This window comes from Colobus angolensis, unplaced genomic scaffold, assembly GCF_000951035.1.
Source record: "Colobus angolensis palliatus isolate OR3802 unplaced genomic scaffold, Cang.pa_1.0 Scaffold20, whole genome shotgun sequence".
Lineage (NCBI taxonomy): Eukaryota > Metazoa > Chordata > Mammalia > Primates > Cercopithecidae > Colobus > Colobus angolensis.
In genome coordinates, this window is record NW_012115155.1 from 6,612,792 (window position 1) to 6,629,957 (window position 17,166).

The following is a 17,166-nucleotide window of genomic DNA, read 5'->3' on the forward strand; positions in this document are numbered from 1 at the left end:
GGTCAGATCACGTTTCAGTTGAAGGGAGTTCATGCATTTGATAAAAGCGTTATAGCCTGGATGTTTGTTCAAGAGTTCCAAGTGACAGTATGCCACCTGTAAGGCAGATGACAATTATCTACTTCTTGAGCAAAAATAACGAACCATAAAAACTTAACAGTATTCCAGAAGACTTGACCACAATGAAACCAGATACAAGTATATAAAAAGAAAATAGGGAGAAAGAGACACTAAGTTGAGATTTGAAAAACAAAAACAAAAAACATGGATTAAATAGCAAATGAATGAAAAGACATTAAAAATGACCAGGTAAAAACTATTGTCTGCTTTGCTTGAGGCAGTAAAAGACACAACTAACACTGCAGATATTTTTCAAAACGTGAACTAAAACAATCAAAAAAATCTTTGAGAATCTAGTTCGGAGCACAAGAGATCTAGAGAGACCGTGATTTGGGATCTTTAGTAAAGTCTACTGACAACTCTCAAAAAACAACGAAAAACACACTTTGCTAAAGGAAAACTAAATAAATGCATTGGACCTACCATATTAACAGAGAAACTTACTTTGTCAGAGTCTTAGTAGTGTCTAGAAGGCAGGGGCAGATATTTTTAGTAGTTAGGGCCCAAATTGGATTATTTTAAAGCTAATCTTGCCAGATGGGAAATAGGCTGGGACTGGACAGAGTTTTTGATCTAAGATCTTTGAATTGATGGACCCAGAGAATCAGGAATCTTGAAGTGAGTCTCTATGAGCAAGCTGTCAGTCTTGATCAAAAGCCATTTGAGCCAGTTCTCAGTTTTATCTTAGGAAACGCGTATTTCCTGGGTCAAGGTCTAAGCCACTCTTGCTTACTCTGAGTATTGTTTAACACAGGGACAAAACTTGATCTTAGTTTCAGCTCCCAATAGGTAATCTAGTTTTTATTTCTGACTATATTTTGTTTTTATTTTTTTAATTTAAAAGTACGAGCAGCTTTTTTATATGTAGAGTTTTTGTCAATAATTTGGCAAGTATGTAGCCTGGTTTTTGATAAGCACGATCAGATCAATCTTCAGTTCAGGAGGTCACTTCCATTGAGTCTCAGAGATGACTCTTGAACCACAAGCTTGGTCTTCTGTAGAAACAGCTATTCTTAAATCAGGTCCACAGTCTCTATGTCCCATATCAATAATACTTTTCCTTGTCATTTTTTAAAATTTTCTAATACTTTATTTATAATATATTTAATATTTCTAATAATATATGCTTTGTATAAGAAATGAATGATACTTTCAAAAATTAAATATGGACATTTAAGTAGATGTGTACAAAAAATGATTAGAGGATAGATGTTCCAAAGTGTTTACAAAATTTATTTTTCTGCAAAATGGGCCAAGTGAGTGGATTTTCAAAATCTGCTTTTTTCATTTTTCATATTTCTTTCAAGAACAGAAATAATGTTTGCCAAAAGTAGAAATCTCATTTTAATTTTACAGAAATACAATAAGGATCTAGCTTTTAGATCTTCTTTTCTTACCCTGAACTTTCACGAGGGTTTGCTCAGTGTGTCAGGGATGGTATTGTGGAATGGAGCAGAGCTGGTCAGTGGTTAGCAAACAGCGTCTCGAGCAGCAGGCACCCTACCCTCTCACTGAACTAACTTTTCCATGTCAGCCCTGTGTGCTTCATGATTTGTCTTTGGTAGAAATCCAGGGAAAATCAAGTGACTTTCCTTTAGTTCATTTTGCAGGTGAGCCCAGAGGTTCAACTTTCATCACCCTTTTGGGAAGTAAGATTCTCCTACTTCTACTTTCAAGAGTGAGCTGAAAGTCCCAGCAAGCAAAAAGCCTGCAACATTGTGTGGGTTTTACAGTCAGGGTCCATTGTTATTTTTTCTGAATTAAGGAATCTAAACATAGAAATGAAAGTTGGACATTTGTAATTTGCATTCACTGGAAATTATAAAAAGTCATGGATATTGAAGAGGAAGGAGGCCGTTTCTATGGTTAGAAAGACTGACCCTCTGAGCTCTGCTTAGCCTTTGGAATATCCGGTGTCTAAAATGATAGAGACAATGCTAAGATGTTGTAATACATCTGCATATGAAATGGAAACGATTCTACCTTTCTCATATATCTTATATTTCTGTGAGTGTTAAGAGTAGGTACGAATAAACAATGCTTACAGATAAAATAGAGTTAAAAATATTTTCCTCTTTCTAAGCCTTGGTAGTCATATAGTTTGATCAAATGACAGAATCAAGATTGTCCCATGATTTGAAAGCTGTCTTCAGTACAATCTTTATAAAAATATGATAAAATCATAACAAATATTTTAGAAGGTATAAAAATAAAAGATAATATCCTGCTTCTACTAAAATATGGACATACTCAATGATTTTAACACTTTACTTTGGAAATATGGTTTGACAGATGTGAGTCCATAGAATCTCAACACCTTAAATATCATTAACAAGATAGTCCCGAAAGCAATAAAGAGGGTATATCGACTAAGTATTGTTGACTTCCAGAATCCTCTCTCACTGTCTAGCATCTTATCATACATTAGACAAATGGTTCTACTTATTTTTATATCACTATCATTTTTAAACCTAGACTCCCATCTTTATTTTTTAAATCACTGTTTACCTCAGTAACTTCGAGCATGTCTTTTAGCTTGTCTATCATAGATGGCAGTACATAAAGTTAGAAAAAGAAAACTGTCATTTATGGGGCTGTGAAGGAATAGTCATTGTAGTATTGCCTGGATAACTCTCCCTGTACCTTTCTGTCAATTTTAATTATTCTCAGCTTGCAAGGCTCAGCCTCAGATTTGACCTTCTTGAGATTGCCATCTGTACCTCTAAAGTGTTCAGTTCCCGTAGCTCAACGTACACCCCACTGCTTAACAATGGATTTTATGCTTCAAGAGCACACACCACATTCTCAATAAGTAATCGACTAAATTCTATTTTTTTGTTCAGTGTTTGATCACTGCTCAATATATGTTCAATTACTGCTCAATAAATATTCAGTCATTGTCCCATAAATATTTATGAGCACACCTACTATGAGTCAGTATCCTTTGGCAACCCAAGACACAGCAAAAAAACATCAAAGGATATGGCTTATAATAAGGCGGAGAAGACATATTAAACAAGCAACACACAAGTAAGTTTCACTTCTGACAGTGGTGGTGAGTGATATGAAGGCACTAGGATGGTTTGTAATGCCTCCTATTAATTGCCCTGTTGCTAGCCGTTAATTAGCACATATCCAACCCCAGTTCCACTGAAAATCATATTTGATCACTTCTTCAGTTACTTCTTGGACACTTCATTGTTTGCATTTTCCTCCCACCTTGGCAATAGTCCCCTGTCAAATTTTGTTGGTAGGACCAGTTTATTTTCAGTGACTAGATCTCATCTATTCTCATGTTCCCAAATGTGAGTCTCCAAATAGACTGCGCTCCTGAACTCTACACCTGCAGATGCACCATCCTTCTCAACATCTCCCTGTCTCAAACTCAACATATCCAAAATAACATCAGTTTTTCTCCAAACTTGCCTTTGAAATCCCAGTGAATGGCACTTCAGTTCTTCTAATAGTTCCCAAATCTTAGAAATTTTATTTTTTCTCTTTTTCTCATATCTCACAATAATTTATCAGCTGTACCTCCAAAAAAAAATACAGAATTATTTATGCAAGATGAGTGAGTGTTATAGATCTGTTGTACAGCAGCATAGTTCCTATATCTAACAATACTGTATTGTGCACTTAAATTTTTGTTAAGAGGATAGATCTCATGTTAAGTATTCTTACCACATACACACAAAAGGGGCAAGAACAGAACTTTCAGAAGTAGATGGATATGTCTATTACCTTGACTGTGGTGATACTTTCTAGATGTATGCATATGTCCAAACTCATCAAACTGTAAACATTAAATATGTGTAGTTCTGTGTATAGCAATTATGTCTTAATAAAGATATGTGCATATACAGAATCCCATTAATTCTTGCCACTGTTTCCCCTGCTCCAAGCCAGTGTCGCCTTTCCCTTGACGATGTCCTGCTTCTACCATTTATCTCCTTGGACACTATTATCATGTCAGAAGCCAGAGACATGCTTTCAAAATATAAATCAGATGATGGCTCTCCTCTACTCAGTCTTGAGAAGTGGCTCCTATTTCAACTCAGAGTAGGAAGAGACAAAATCTTGACTGTGGCTACAAAGTCATGCACAATGCATGAAACTTCCTGAGACCTCTCACTTCACTTTTCTTGCTGCTCTTTCACGCTCTTAAGCCACACTGGCTGACTTGCTTTTTCTCTAACGCACTAGGGTCTTTGCTCTAGCTACTTCGTGTTTCTGGATAGCTCCAGGGATAACTACATGGCTCACTCTTTACTCCTTTAACCTTTTTTTTTTTCTTCAAGATCTCACCCTCTGCAAATGCATTTGCAATGAACCTCTTTAACGTTGCAACCTGCCCCACCTCTGTCAGCTCAGCAATTGAGCTTTCCTAACCCTGCTTACGTTTTTATTTTGTCCACATCACCCAAGCCCTTCTATCATATCATATCATTATCCTACCTATTTTGTCTCTGTCTAAACTTCTGCAAGTCATATAAGCTCCAGGAGGGCATAAATGTTTTCCCAATGTATACACTGAGGTTTTCCAAGTGCCTTGAAGAATGTCTGGCACAGATTAGGTACTCAAGGAACCCTCAGTAAATAAATAAATGGATGAAAGAATGAACACACTTAGTGATTATTTCTAAAGCAAGAAAGAGATATCATGATGCCAGTTAATTTCCTGAGATAGAATTCCTTACAATACATTGGATTCAGAAATTAAGTGCATTAAGTACAATACCAAAAAGAAAATAACAAGTACCAGAGGAGAAAAAGGAAATTAATGGAGGATAATACAGTAGAGCTTTACTTCTAAGAGTTGTGAGACAGAACAGAGCAATGTGCTTATCTTCCTAGGGTACTCGTCATTATGGCCTAACTTCTTGCTTGGCACATGGCACATAGCTGGAACACCATAAATGTGTGCTGAATTAAACTGAAATTCTAAGAGACATAAGTTAATCACTAAAAACCTATTGGCCATAGAGTTGACAGAACTCTTCTTCATGGTTCTTGAATGAATTTTTCCAAGAAATATTAGAAATCCTAATAGCCGATAAGAAAGGGAGGGATGAGGCATTTGAAACCAACCTGGAAAGAGTAGTAAGACTTCATCTCTACAAAAATAAAATGAAATAAATTAGCCGAGCATGGTGATGTGCACCTGTGGTCCCAGCTACTCATGAGACTGAGATGGGAGGTTCTCTTGACCCTAGCAGGTTAAGACAGCAGTGAGTCATCATTATGCCACTGCACCTCAGCCTCTGCAAGACAGCGAGACTCTGTCTCAAAAAAAAAAGGAAGGATGTCAATGGGGAAGAATACTTTGTGAAATCTTTGCATATGCCATTTCTCGGAAATGCACAGTTCACATTGACATATTAGGATTTGGGGAGATTTTTTTTTCTTGCAATAAGGAAACAAATTTAACAAAGTTCAGCTTAGAATTTCCAAATGCTTCACAAACTATTGGTGCTACAGAGAACATGGCACTGGAAACACTGAAACAGTTGGCCCTGCATGTCCCTTTCCAATAGTAACACCATTGGGAAGCAGAGCAAAAGCTTTGCTTTAATTCCTTAGACCTGAATTTGAGATCCAGCTTTACTACCTCTTATAAAAGTTTCCTGGGAAACTTCTTCCTACTTTGTGAAACTCACCTTATGCATTCCTAATACTAGACTGACAATTAACTTAAAGGTTATATAGGCCAATGCATATGAAAGATCCAAAAGACACCCATTTCATAACCAGATATTAATAAGTGTATGCTGAAACTGAAGATCCCATTCTTAAATCTTAAATCTTTCATCTTTACCAGGAGCTCTTGCATTGACTAGGCAATTATGAGTAATTACGGGAGCTAATTGAATATATTTCTTATATTCTTAATTTACAAGTGGTACCTGGGATGCATTTTTAAGGTCATGTAACTTCTTTCTTACTCAACTGTTTGTTTATCCTACAACCCCTGTTACATCAAGGGTATTTTTAACATTGGTTTTTCTTTGGAGAGATGATCTATACAGAGGGGACTAGCACAGCTGGGATGAGACCACACATTCAAATCCTGGTTCTTCACTTTACTAAGTACTTGATTTCAGTCCAATTACTTAGCATTAGTCATCTCAGTCTCTTAATGTAAAACCAGGATCACAGTGCTCATTCCAGGAGGTTACTGCAAGGCTTGAATGCACCATTGCATATAAAGCACATACCAGGGTACCCAGCACCTTATGAAACACAAAATAAAGGTGCAGACTTTCTTTTTTACTGATATTGATAGTCCTTCTCTTCTTCCTTCTTGTTTTTAATCTTCACTTTCCATAGTCAAAATATAACACATTAAAAAATACAATGAAAAACAATTAATACCCAATTCCAATCGACATTGAAATTCCTAGCCCAAGACTAGTGGTGGCCACCAAGGGGCTTCCATAAGAGAAAGAATGGCATTCCAGGTTCAGTTTCCTTTCAACTACCAAGTCTGTGTCCTCAGGAAAAGAAAATCAACCTCAGGCTGAAGCCTTGGATCTGAAGGGAACTTTCTTTAAAGAGAAGCAGTAAAGCGATTTTTGCCCAAGTCTACCCCTCCAGATGTTATTTTAATAACAGACCACAGCAACATATTTCCAACCATTTCTTCCTCCTATTGACTTGTCATTGGAGTCATACCTAAGACCTCAATCATCTCATGGGAAGCTTTGGGGCTGGGAGAGCCCTTCAAATTTGTCCAAATTGAGAAAAGAGGGCTGAGTCTTATCCCAGTCGCGCTCCTACCCATGGGCCAGTCTTAGGTAGACCCCAGGAAGGAGACAAAACATTGGCCGAGGAGGTTCTCTTCTACTGAGAAAGCAATGTCCAGAGAGAGGCTCAGCAGAAGGCTGAGAAGATGCCCTTCAGCTGAGCCTGTCTGGAGGGGATCTGGGCCCCACAATATGACACCACCCCAGGGGATATTGTCACTGGGTTTATGTCATGTCTATGTACATGTTTGATGCAAAGTCAGAGAAAAGAAAAAAGGTAATTGTAAGTTCAGAGTGACCCTTAGTCTGCACTTAATGCTGAAGGATAATTATTAGTTTCAGTCTGGGACTGTTGCTTGATGAACAGAGACATACATTTGAAATGGTAAACACAGACAGAACAGTAACCACTGGACTGGTGGCAGGAGGCCTGGTGTATGAGTCCATTCTCACGGTGCTGTGAAGAAATACCTGAGTCTGGGTAATTAATAAAGGAAAGACATTTAATTGGCTCACAGTTCTGCAGGGCTGGGGAGGCCTCAGGAACCTTACAATCATGGTGGAAGGAGAAGCAAACATGTCCTTCTTCACATGGAAGCAGCAATGAGAAGCGCAAACCGTCAGATCTCATGAGAACGCACTCACTATCACGAGAACAACATGGAGGTAACCACCCCCATGATTCAATTACCTCCCACTGGGTCCCTCCCATGACACGTGAGGATTATGGGGAATACAATTTAAGATGAGATTTGGGTGAGGACACAGCCAAAACATATCACGTGGTTTTTGTTCCTACTGGGCTACCTCCAGTGTGAAACCATGGAAGTTACTAGCCCTCCGGCCTCCGTGTCACATCTGAATGCAATCTGTTGACATAAATTAATCTTTGAGGGCCTTGAGGTTTAAAGTGTACTCCATCTGAACCTTAGAGGGGACCTGGCTCCCTGACGTGAAGGAAAATTACAAAATTCACAAAACCTTCTAAAATGCGAACTCTTTTATTATGGCTGTTTAATGACCTTTGTTCAAGGTACAATTACTTAGGGAAAGAAATGAGTTCTTGGAAGAGGACTAACAGGTAATTTCTGAATGTACTTGCTGTTCAGTACTATGCTGTGAATCTGAACAGATATTTACTTCCCATCAAATATGTTGCACACGTGTGATGTGGAGCACAGAGAGTGTCACGCTGGACACTGCATGCCTGTCAAATGTGTCTATAATTCAGTTATATGGAACTATAGATGATTTTTTCCCATATAAATAAAGTTGCAAATGCTGACTAGATTCCCAGGCTAGCCCACGAGTTAGCCTTTTAAGTTTAGGTTGAAACAAACAATTACAATAATAAATAGCAAGTTTGATTAGTGCAATCCTGATATAATGTAATAAAATATAAGAAAAACACAGGAAAAGAGGATTTTAAAAATTAGTTTGTAAAACTTGATTCTGTAAGGAGATATACAAAAATGAATCTATGCTGAAATGCCATTTCCATTCATCTGATTGACATACAGATCAAAATGTTTGTAATACATAGCGTTTTTGAGGCTATGAGGAGAGTCAGATACTCAGATGTGCTGCTCAGAATAAAAATCAGTATAACTGCTAAAGAAACCATTTTGGCAATATCTATCAAGATTACAAATATGCACACACTTTGACCCAGGAAGTTCGTTTCTAGAAATTTATCTTAGAAATATACTTCACACGGACAAACTCATGAAATACATTAGTTTAAAGATTTGTCTATAATAATAAAATAATTGGTAACAAACCGAATGTCTATCAGTAGAAGGGTAGAATATAATTGAACAAAGACATAAGCAAGAATGAGGAGGCACCTATATACTGGTATGGAAAACTATTCAAAATTCATTAATCCATGAGAAAAACAAGATGTAAAACAGACTTGAACTGGTGAACACAGAGAGGGTAAATTTTGTGCTGGGGTGGGAGGCCTGGCTTCCATTCCTACTGCATATGCTGTATTATTATTTGTAGAAAATAACAAAAAATACATTTTTTTAATATAGGCATAAGATATCTCTGAAAAGACACTGGGCTTAGGCAGCTCTGGGGAGAGAGGCTGAGTGGCTGGGAAATCTACTGAAGCCCCATTTAATCTTTTACAATGTTTAGCCATATAAAATTGTTGCTTGTTTAAAATAATAAGTTTTAAAAACTAGTTAGATAGCTGGGAGTTTCAAGACAAGCCAATTTAATTAGAAAAGGGGAAGAGAGAGACAAAAGAAATGGAGTTGTGGGAAGCTTGGTGGGCCCCTGGCTGTCTTATAGCTCTGGGTAGTGTTATCAGAGGTGATTCTTGGGGCAAGGGAACAAGAGAACTATCTCTATCCATCCAACTGTTTCAGGAGAGCCAGGGGCTTATAATTGCAGAGTCTTTGAATGCCTTTGTGTATTTTCATAGAAAGAAACCTTGGAGGCCACTGAGCCTAGTGGAAAGAGAACTTGGATAGCAACCCGGAGACTATAGATCTAATTACAAACAGTCAATTATGTGGTTTTAGTTGAATCATCTAATCTCGAGGTTCTTAATTCTGGCTAAACATTAGATTTAACAAAGAAGTGTTTAAAAACTATAGTCAAAATTGGTTTTGATGGTGGGGGTGGGATCTTACTCAGACTAATTAAAACAAAATCTGTAAGGAAGAGACATAGGCATTGGTATGTTCTAGAAGTTCCTGCGGTGATTCTAAATCAGAGATAGGGTTGAAACCTTTTCTTTCCTTTTTTAGTTTTATTTTAGTGTTATAACCTGTCAAACTGTGATTTATAAGCATCAAATGACACAATTTAACCTTATAAAGTGTTCTTAAAGACAAGGTTTGTAAGAGCTTGCTATGGTGGTCACCACATAAAAATCACTCAAAAAATGATATGTATGCTTGTGTCACATGTCTGTTCAAAAAGTCTTCACCGGACAAATGCAAGGAGGTCTTGACTATATATATCGTGCACATCAAAACTTAGGAAAGGCAGTTCCCTCCAGCTTATCAGAAAGAGCACAGAAATTTATAATCAGAGCAACCTGGGGTCAGTTTCACTAGTTCCCCGCTGCGTGGTCACGGGGCAGTTTCACTCAGCATGCTTCCTCTGGTACAAAGTGGTCATAACAATATTTGGTAAGGTTGTTGGAAAAAAATAGACAATGCAGTTACCATACAATATTTTAAAATAATCACTACTGTATCCACTATAATTAAAGACGATGTACAACAAATATGTAGATTATTCTAGAGATGCAAAATGAATTCTCAGATGAGAAAACAGCATCTCAAGAATGGAGAGGAAAAGGGATTCAAACAATTATCAAGTGAGAAAATACTTCACAAAGGAAAAGAAACTGCAAAACTAAAGCTGCATATGTGGACACTGTGTTTTGCAGAGGCCACATCTAGATCCTCAGCAGTAAACGTTGTGCTTTATGGAAAATGAAGACAAAGCAGCAGGAAGAAGAGAAAGGGTTGCAGTGGCTGGAGGGAAGATGAGGGCTTCAAGGTGGGTTGTGTGATGCTCTGAGGAAGAGCTGGTCATATACTTGGGTATTCCAGGTCTTTCTGCTGGAACTCTGCTTTTAGGATTTCTCAAATGAAATAACTACCAGCCTCTTCTCAGAGTCACATGGAAGACAAAGAATACTGACAGAAGAAACAGCTCTGGACAGCAACTTTGGAGACCATGATGTCCTTGAGAGAAAACTGAACTCTTGGAGATGCAAGATGTTTTAATCTCCTACCTTCCACTCCAGATCAAGGGAGGGGAAATTAGGGAAATAATGAATATTAAGTGCAAACTGCTGGTTATTGTTTTGAGATTTGATATCACAATTTGATTTACCAGATCCACTGTTTAGATGTCCATAGTGCTGACTCTTGGCTGGAGATTGAGTGTGCTGCATGGGGGACATAAGGGAGGAAAATATCTTTCCTTCTTCTGATCTTAGGTTCACGGTTGAAGCCTCTATAATAAAAGACAGACTAATAAGAGAAAAACGTGCACATTTATTTTATATAACTTTTATATGATGCAAGAGTTTCCAGAATGAAATGAAGACCTGAAATAACAGTTAAACCTGAGTTTTGTTTTGTTTTAGAGTGAGTTTGAAGAGTTTATAGTCATGCCGAAATATTACACAGCAAAAAAAAAAAAAAAATTGATCTGATTGTTACAAACTGGAAAGCTTAGCAGGGACTGTTTGTGCAGAGTTTTCCCTATGTTCCTGCATCTTCAGAGATAAGGATGCTCCTTTCCTCCAGATATAGGGAGGGTACCTCTCACATAAATGTCTATGACCTGCTTCAGGAGAAGGTCAGAAAATCTTTCTTAGGTTTTATGACCTGCTTCAGAGAAGAAGGGTGAGGGAAAGTGAGAGTAACCCTTTTGCTTTTGCTGTTTTCTCAAAATTCCTTTAGCTTAAAATATCCCGGGGTAATGTGTAATATGTCCTGAACCTCATCAGGTATGGGAAGAATACACTCGCTCTGACATCTGCAATCTCATCATAGGTTCTTAGTCTACCAAAGTATGGTAACAAAAGATGGAATTTCTGATTGAGATAATTATTATATACAATATGGTAGATATTCTCAAAGTGTTCTCCTTGAAAACCTTATAAGATTCAGAAAGACAACATGCAACTTGAGAGTTCCATCATTCATTAGGTTTGGAAAACGAGGAGTTAAATATCTCAAAAGAAACTTGTTTTCAACTATAGAACTTCTCATAGAGTTAAGCATGCTAATAGGCTTTATGAATCTTCTCCAAACAGATCTAATTAATGGCACTTCCTAAATTTTTGGGACTCTTGCAACTGAAGCACTGTTAGAGAAATGTTGTAGTAGCTGGTAAGATAAAGCTGGGTAACAGTAAATATGGAGGGAGACATGGAAAGATGCAGGAAATCATATACGCAATCTTAATATACTGTACAGATATTCTTAGCCAGTCGGTAGGGAAGGAAGAGAATGTGTCTACACCACTTCCACTTTCATTGATGGATCCAACAGTACAGAGACTCTGCTGCACTGGTTAGAACTAAGTGTTCTAAATTTTCAAGTCAACTACAAAGAGGATGTGATAGTTAATATTAGATGTCATCTTGACTGGATTGAGGGATGGCTCGACAGCTGGGTGAAACATTATATATGGTGTGTCTGTGAGGGTGTTTCCAGAGGAGACTGACATGTGAATCAGTGGACTGGGAGAGGATGAATCACCCTAAATGTGGATGGGCACCATCCAACTGGCTGCCAGCCTGGCTAACGGAAAGCAAGTAGAAGAAGGGGGATGTTCAGTTTTGCAGAGCTTCCCCTCTATCTTCCTTCCCCAGGGAGATGCATTTTCATCTCCTGCCCTTGGACATCAGACTCCAGGTTCTTTGGCCTTTGGACACTGTGACTTATCCCAGCAGCCTATCGGGGGCTCTCAGTCCTTCAGCCTCACACTGGGGACTGCGCTATTGGCTCCCCTGGCTTTTAGGCATTTGGACTTGGACTGGGCATGTTACCAGCTTTTTTTATTCTCCAGCTTGCAGACCGCCTGTGATGGGACTTTGCTTTTGTAATAATATGAGCCAATTCTCCCTAATAAATTCCTTGTTACATATACATATATCCTATTTCTTCTGTATCTCTAGAGAACCCTGAGTAATGTGGAAGGATTTGTATCTTACTATTGAAGGTATATAATTTTTTCCTAATTCACAAGACCTAGGAACCAGGTCACCAGGCAGCCATTTGCAGTCAACTTCTGACAACGAAGTGAATCAACCTTAGGATGAACCTGGACCTATGGATGGTAGCAAACAGAGTTGCAAAGAAATTAAGTTCCTGAAGCTATCATAGAATTACTCAATCAGCCCTTAAGCTTTTTCTACTTCTGGACTTACGAATGTGTGAAGTATTTAATTCCTTTTTATTTAAACCAAATTGACTCAGGGTTCCTGTTATTACAGACAGAACTGTGCTAACTGGTACATCTACCAAGAATTAATAATATGACACCCATTAACACAGAACGAAGTAGTAACTATGCACAAAGAAATGAGAATTTTGAAGAAAAAGAAAGATAGTATTAAATATGCATGTGAGGAAGATATGCTATGACCTGGAATTTCTTAAACCTGATGGTTGAAGCACACTTGAGGAACTTGACCTAGATATAAAAGACAAACACAACAAAAATTATACCCTTGAGGGAATAGACTACCATTCAAACTGAAGATGAGAATGTGGCAGTCCAAAGATAGATAACAAAACAGCCACAGATGAAAAGTACCACTCTGAGAGAGGAGCAGTGCCATTCTTGACATTAGTTTGGAGTCCCAGTGGAGAGAGGAACATTCGATAAATTTTTTATTTGCCTTACAGGCAACTTCAAACTCTTGGAAGACATAAGAAATGATGACGAGAACTGTTATTTCCAATCTAAAAGTAGGTGTTGCTGTATACATTGAAAACACTAGAAGACTCATGAAAGCACTGAATCTCATCCATTTGAAAGGATCCTGGCATACTCATTCAAAATTGACCACAATCAAGATTCCCCTAAAGGAGAATTATAAAAGAAATATATCAAGAAATGGAGAGATAGCCCACAAGGAAATTGTGATTTAATAAATAACCAGCAATGACCAAGACAAATGGATAAAAAGGAACTAAAGTGGTGCCACGAGGAGCTCACTGATAAATTGAGATTTTTAGCAAGATATTTTCCAGTTTTATATTAAAAAAAGTCATGTAACAATAGATAAATACAAACGGATAGCATATAATTATAAAAATACTATCTAGAAGCCTAAAGTTTAGAATAATTGAGGTTTTCAATAAAATAAAACTAAAAATAAAACAAAACCCCACTTTCAATTATATCAAATGTATTTTCAGTTATATTATGAGCAATGTGATTAGAAGGACTGGGTGGTGATTATAAATGTAAACAAAAATTTCTGTATGAAGTTATTTACTACAGTGTTACTTAAAATGGTACAATATTTGAAGAAAAGACCTGATAACAAATATTTAGTTAAATATTGTAATGGACATATAGAATGATACACTAAGCTATTACTAAAATTATATTTATGAATAATTTTACCTGTAGCATTAATTATATGATATGTTAAGTGAAGATCACAGGACATATGAATATATTTGCAGTGTGATATCACTTTTGTGTGTACATGTATATATGTGTGCATGTGTGCACAGTAAAGATAATATTTATCTATGGCAGTGATATTATGAGATACTTAATTATACAGTGACCCTTTATTACTTTGTAATAAACAGACTGGTACTATATTTAAGCAAAAATAAATTATTAGATTTTAAGTACAAATTAAATTCTATATATTAAAAACAATTATATTAGACAAATGTTAATTATATTATGGTTAATTATTTCATTTACTAGTTATAATATAGGGTTACATAAATAGAAAGAATATGTTCTGACAAAAACCAGATAGAAAGTCAAAGTTCTGTAGTTTTCTATCACATATAATTTTCCTCAGATTGGAAAGGGTTGAAGCAACATGATCAATAGGAACATGAAATCTCAATAGTAGGGAGAACGTAAAAGATTCCAGTTGCTCTAAATGAGTTCACATTTCCGGTCCTACTCTCCAGATTGTTACATCTGTGAGTACTAAGAGAAGAAGTCAATCATATTCTGTTCAAAATTTGAGAACAGATGCTCTGAAATACCGAAAATAGTTCAAAATGAGTATCATTTTTAGGAAAGTAAAGAAAACAGAGTCCATAAAGTATATGTTAGTAAATGAAATATTTATTCTAGGCAAAAGTATAAGATGACTTAATCAATGATCTGTGAGTGCCTAGCAAGCGACATGCTCATCACTACAAGTTGGTAAGAGGACATGTCACATAAGTCAGACTTACTCTATTAGGAATGACCACATCTAGTGGCAAGATCTTGGTTTCTAAACAGCATTCTCCAATGCACACAACCAGGGATTCTTGGAGAAGTGATTGACAGTGGAGCTGGGGCAGGGAGAAGATAAGATGGGCCTGCGACATCCTATGACTCACAAAAGTAAGGCAATACTGAAGAAAGGTTGAGGGCCTACCTCAAGGACACAGAAGTCAAGCTAATAAGAGCTCCCAGACTTAGAACAATTAGAGAGAGAAAATAAATCATGGCCATATCAAATTATAGCTCATAAATTATACTGCAACTATATGCATCTAACAATAAAAATAAACAGTTGAATAAATAAATAAAGGAGAAGGAGCAGCTCTTTCTTACAGAGGAATTCTAATGAACAGAAGTAGAATGAGCGAGAGAGAAAATCACCATGAGCACACCATTCTCCCTATTTATATTGTTAGATTCATATAATTGTAGTATAATTTATGAGTTATAATTTGATATGGCCATGATTTACTTTCTCTCTCTAATTGTTCTAAGTCTGGGAGCTCTTATTAGCTTGAGTTCTGTGTCCTTGAGGTAGGCCCTCAACCTTTCTTCAGTACTGCCTTATTGAATAATAGTGGTCACAATACACGGATCATCTATACATGGTAAAATTAGTGGGTGAAAATTTAAGGAGAGACAAGATGTTTGCATACCCTCAAAGTATCTCCCCAAAGATATTAATTAATTACGAAGAAAAAATGGTAAATTTCTTTTATGCAATTAAAGAAACCTGTTGACCCCAGCATAACTGGTAAGATTAACATCCCCAATGAAAAAGCATACTTGCATCATGATCCTCTTAAATGATGTTCAAACGAAGGCAAAATGTCACTTCTGTGGCCTTCTTTCCAAAAATATATAAATTCAATCTAATTAGTAACAATAAAAACAGACTGAAATTGAGGGGCATTCTATAAAACAACCTGAAAGACAAGGAAAGACTGACAGACTGTCACAGATTGGAGGCCACATGGTAAATAATGCAATATGGGATTCTGGATTGGAAGCTAAAATAGAGAAGAGACAGCAATGGAGAAACTGATAAAATGAAAATAAAGATTGTAGTCAAGTTTATAGCATGACATCAATGTCATTTCCTGGTTTTGGGGACTGTGCTATGATGATGCAAGTTTCTCACATTAGTGAAAATGACTTAGTGGCAATGCCACTCTGTACAGTGGCATACAGATTTTCTCTGTACAGTTTTTGCAATATTTTTGTGTGTCTAAAATTATTTCCAAATTAAAGTTAAAAAACTACATCATTCCAGATTGATATGTTCATGGAAATCAAGGTAGACAAAGTGAAGAAATATACCAAATAGTAACACTGGTAAACTCAAAACTACCTACCACAGAATATTCCAAATGCTTTGATGGGTACATCATCTTGAAAAGTGTCCTCAAAATAGAACCAAAGGTCATTCCAGGCTTTGGCCTGCTGTTCTGCACTGGAATCAGGTTTGGATTAGTATCAAACTTGTATATTTTTCATAAGAACTGAAACTGGGAGGAAGAAATAATATAGTAGATGAAAGCACCTAGTACGCAAGTTAACTGGAAGAAAAACATATTTTAAGAAAAATAAGAAATAATTGCCTTTTGTTTCAAAAAACCATCTATACCAATATAGAAATTGAAAGATGCTGCTTATCATGAATTCAGATGAAATAAAATATGTGAGTGACAGCCGCCATTTATTTAACATAATTAAGCTCTCTTTATTGAAATTCCATCATGAGGAAAATGGAACTTTTTATATTATTCCCAAAGGCAGAAGCAGGAACAAGCATAGACATTACTCGGAAGCAAGTACTGGTTCATAACAAGAAAACCCTTGCAATGGTTATTTACAAAGCGCTAAATTTCATTCGGGTAAGTGGAGGTATTTAGGAAGAATAGAAGGTCTCTGAGATCATGGAGCTGAGATTTGCTGTGCTAGGATAAAAGTTTTTCATGATCTTTATGAGTCCCTCTAAACGAAAATACCAGGATGCTTGACGTTACTGTATGCACTCTGTGTGTGTGCGCCTTTGTGCGTAAAACAAAGTTGAATATGCTAACTATTTTATTATTATAAAGTTTATCATTTGGGGGGTGGCAGTTTGTGATTGCATAGATGTCTTTGTGTTAGCATGACGTTCCATGCTAATATTCAATTTCTTTTATTTTTCAAAAGATATTTACTCTCATGTGAGCATCCACAGAGGGTTCAGATGGCCCTACCTTTTCTCTCTTAAGCTTAAGAAAGTAATGAGAAATGAATTAGAGTCCTTCGATGAAGTCAGGCTTCACACACCAGAGAAATACTGGGGAATGCACTATTGATTATTTTCTTC

The 17,166-nt window shown here is 36.8% G+C and overlaps 1 protein-coding gene across 1 annotated transcript in view; it reads left to right on the top strand.

The window, feature by feature from the left end:
• The window catches only part of CNTNAP5 (contactin associated protein-like 5), an 886,807-nt gene that overhangs the window by 337,115 nt on the left and 532,526 nt on the right, over positions 1 to 17,166 (top strand). The window lies entirely within an intron of this gene.